The sequence below is a fragment of the Salvelinus sp. IW2-2015 genome, linkage group LG6.2, assembly GCF_002910315.2.
Source record: "Salvelinus sp. IW2-2015 linkage group LG6.2, ASM291031v2, whole genome shotgun sequence".
Taxonomy (NCBI): Eukaryota; Metazoa; Chordata; class Actinopteri; order Salmoniformes; family Salmonidae; genus Salvelinus; species Salvelinus sp. IW2-2015.
In genome coordinates this window covers 21,498,667-21,503,001 of record NC_036846.1, presented here as the reverse complement: position 1 = coordinate 21,503,001, position 4,335 = coordinate 21,498,667, and positions in this window count along the sequence as shown.

The following is a 4,335-nucleotide window of genomic DNA, read 5'->3' as shown; positions in this document are numbered from 1 at the left end:
CGTGTAGAAAAAGAGGAGGAGGGGAGGAGAGCGCCTGAGTGTAGGAGGGAGGGAGTGACTGCTAACCGTAGGAGGAGGGGAAGTGTAGGAGAGGGGGGGACGTGACTAGCGCGAGGAGGAGGGGACTGAGTGTAGAAGAGAGGGAGGTGACTGTAGACTAAGAGGAAGAAGGGGAACTGAGTGTAAGGAGAGTGACTGTAAATAGAGGAGTGAGGAGACGGCGGGGGACTGAGTGGTAGAGGAGGGGATGACTGTAATGGAGGACGGAAGGAGGATGAGGGGGGGCGAGTTAGAGGAGGGAGAGAGGCGGCTGATATAGGAGGAGGAGTGACTGGACGTGGAGGAGGAGGGGGAGGAGAGGGGCTGAGTATAAACGGAAAATACTAAGGTCTTTAGAAATAAGAAACAGAGGGGGAGACTGAGTGACGATGATACCTTAGTCGAAAAATAACTGGAGGAGGGGAGGGATGGGCGGGGGGGAAAAGCTGGAGGGTGTAGGAGGAGGAGGGAGTTGGGAACTGTAACAGGAAAACGGAGGAGGGGGGGAGGCGAAGGGGCTGAGTATAGAGGAGAGTTGACTGTAAGACGGAGGACTGGGGGAGGGGGGAGGGGCTGGTGAAGTGGAGGGGAGGAAAGTTGTGGTTGTGATTTTGGTAGAACCGGAGGAGGAGTGAAGTGAAGAAACTTGTAGATGGGAGGATGGGGAGGAGGCTGAGTGGAAGGAGGAGTAGTGAACTGTAGACGGAGAGGTAGTGACTCGTCGATGGGAAGGATGGGAGGAGAGGGGGGCTGAGTGGACGGGAGAGGAAGACGTACTGGTAGAACCGATGGAGAGAGGTAGTTGACTGTAGATTTGGAGGAGGAGTGGAACCTTGTAAGATATTGAGATGGGAATGGGGGGGAGGGTGGCTGAAGTGTTAGGGCGGGTAAGGTAATGGAGTGAACCCTTTGTGGTAGATGGAGGGTTATATGGGGGAGGGATGGCGGGGGGGCGGTGGGGCTGAGCTGGAGGAAGGAGGAGGTGACTGTAGTACGGAGGAGAGTGACTGTAGAAAATGGGCGGGGATGGGGGAGGAGGGGGCTGCAGTAGGAGGAGGAGTGGAATGATTATCTCTATATTCCAAGCCCTATTCCTATCTCTCCAGCCCTAATACAGGGATGAGAAGCTAGTCTAAGGCACGTTGGTCAAAAAACTCATTCCACACAGGAGGGTGGAGTGTCTGCGAAGTCTTTCCTTATTCCGTCTCCTCACTTGACATTGCTATGAAATTAAGGTCACTAAGTAAGGAGGATGGGGGAGGAGGGGGCTGAGTGTAGGAGGAGGAGTGACTGTAGATGGAGGATGGGGGAGGAGGCGGCTGAGTGGAGGAGGAGGAGTGACTGTAGACGGAGGAGGAGTGACTGTAGATGGAGGATGGGGGAGGAGGGGGCTGAGTGGAGGAGGAGGAGTGAGATAGATATCTCTATCCAAGCCATTCCTTATCATCTCCAGCCCTATACAGGATGAGAAGCTAGTCTAAGGCACGTGTCAAACTCATTCCACAGAGGGTGGAGTGTCTGCGAGTTTTCGCTCCTCACTTGACATTGACTAATGAATTAAGGTCACTAAATAGTAAAGAACTCCCCTCACCTGGTTATCTAGGTCTTAATTGAAAGGAATAACGAAAAACCCGCAGACACTAGGCCATTCATGGAATGAGTTTGACACCCCTGGTCTAAGGAGAGCAGTGAGAGTAGAGTGATGTGGGCATTAATTGATTTGTATTCCTTTGTGATATGCATTTATGACTGCTGTTGAGAGTCAAGTTTAGATATCATGCAAATAAAGCACATTTGAGAGGCAAAAAGGAAGTGTGATAGTAAGAAAGAAAGGAGAGAGAGAGAGAGAGAGAGAGAAAGTGTGTCACGTCCGGGTCACACAACTCAATGGGTTTCCCTCGGGGCATCCTCAAAATTTGCTACCATCCTCGCCTCACACTGAGCGCACGAGGCACACACACACACAGAATATATGGACTGTTTATGAGTGACATAGTGGAACACAGACAGAGGAATTCATATTCAGGGAGATATGATGGTTTGGACTGTGTGTGTGGGGGTGGGGGCACACAACTATCCTCCCACTACAACAGTAACTCCCTCATGTCACAAATCTCCATTCCAACCAACTAACAACAATACACACCTCATGAATATTCCTGAGCAAAATACATTTGGGAGGTCACATGACCCAACCTAGTGACAGATTCAGAGAAAAGAGAGGGCCAAGGAATGTTGTTGCCTAGTAGGCCGCTTTCCTCGGGCTTCAATAAATTCAAGGTAGTGGTAGTAGACTACTATCTATGGTTGGGATTCAAGGTGGTGGTTATTGATAACTGGCCATGCAATCACCAATGAATCGGTGCTCAGTTTATCACTTATTAGTTCAAAAACTGAGAGGGAATAAACCAATAGGACTGGAAACAGGGTGTCGGATAGCATCTATATTAACACAGTGATGATGTCAGCCCGCAGCAAGTGTAATGGCTACCCACACAATTGGTTAACGGATTCTATACATATATAGTGCAGGATTGATGAAATACGGACACATTCCTTCATCTTTCAGTAGCTTCAGCCCAACATCACACACACACACTTATTCTGTCCATCTCCAATAAGCTACCAAGGAAAGGGCTAGCCCATATTAATATACAGCGCATTCGGAAAGTATTCAGACCCCTTCCCTTTTCCACATTTTGTTACGTTACAGCCTTATTCTAAAATGGATTCAATAAATAAAAATGTCCTTATCAATCTACACACAATACCTCATAATGAGAAAATGAAAACCGGTTTTTGGAAATGTTTGCAAATGTATTAAAAATAAAGAACAGAAATACCTTATTTACATAAGTATTCAGACTCTTTACTATGAGACTAGAAATTGAACTCAGGTGCATCCTGATTCCATCAATCATCCTTGAGATGTTTCTACAACTTGGTTGGGGTCCAACTGTGGTAAATTCAATGGATTAGACATGATTTAGAAAGGCACACACCGGTCTATATAAGGTCCCACAGTTGACAGTGCATATCAGAGCAAAAAACAAAGCATAAATTCTCCGTAGAGCTCAGAGACAGGATTCTGTCGAAGGACAGAATGGGGGAAGGGTACCAAAAAATGTCTGCGGATTGAAGGTCCCCAAGAACACAATGGACTCCATAATTTTCAAACGGAAGAAATTTGGAAACACCAAGACTCTTCCTAGAGCTGGCCGCCGAGCCAAACTGAGCAATCGGGGGAGAAGGCCTTGGCCAGGGAGGTGATGGTCACTCTGACAGAGCTCCAGAGTTCCTCTGCGGAGATGGGAGAACCTTCCAGAAGGACAACCATCTCTGCAGCACTCTACCATTCAAGCCTACAGTGGGGCAAAAAAGTATTTAGTCAGCCACCAATTGTGCAAGTTCTCCCACTTAAAAAGATGAGAGAGGCCTGTAATTTTCATCATAGGTACACTTCAACTATGACAGACAAAATGAGAAAAAAAAATCCAGAAAATCACATTGAAGGATTTTTAATGAATTTATTTGCAAATTATGGTGGAAAATAAGTATTTGGTCACCTACAAAGCTGAGTGATGGTCGTGTATCTTTAGGAGCAACTCAGCATTCTTTGTCCTCCACAAACACGACAGAGTTGAGTTTTTACCAAAAAAGTTCTATTTTGGTTTCATCTGACCATATGACATTCTCCCAATCTTCTTTGGATCATCCAAATGCTCTCTAGCAAACTTCAGACGGGCCTGGACATGTACTGGCTTAAGCAGGGGGACACGTCTGGCACTGCAGGATTTGAGTCCCTGGGGCGTAGTGTGTTACTGATGGTAGGCTTTGTTACTTTGGTCCAGCTCTCTGCAGGTCATTCACTAGGTCCCCCCGTGTGGTTCTGGGATTTTTGCTCACCGTTCTTGTGGATCATTTTTGACCCCACGGGGTGAGATCTTTGCGTGGCGCCCCAGATCGAGGGAGATTATCAGTGGTCTTGTATGTTCTTCCATTTCCAATAATTGCTCCCACAGTTGATTTCTTCAAACAAGCTGCTTACCTATTGCAGATTCAGTCTTCCCAGCCTGGTGCAGGTCTACAATTTTGTTTCTGGTGTACTTTGACAGCTCTTTGGTCTTGGCCATAGTGGAGTTTGGAGTGTGACTGTTTGAGGTTGTGGACACGGTGTCTTTTATACTGATAACAGTTCAAACAGGTGCCATTAATACAGGTAACGAGTGGAGGACAGAGGGCCTCTTAAAGAAGAAGTTACAGGTCTGTGGAGAGCCAGAAATCTTGCTTGTTTGT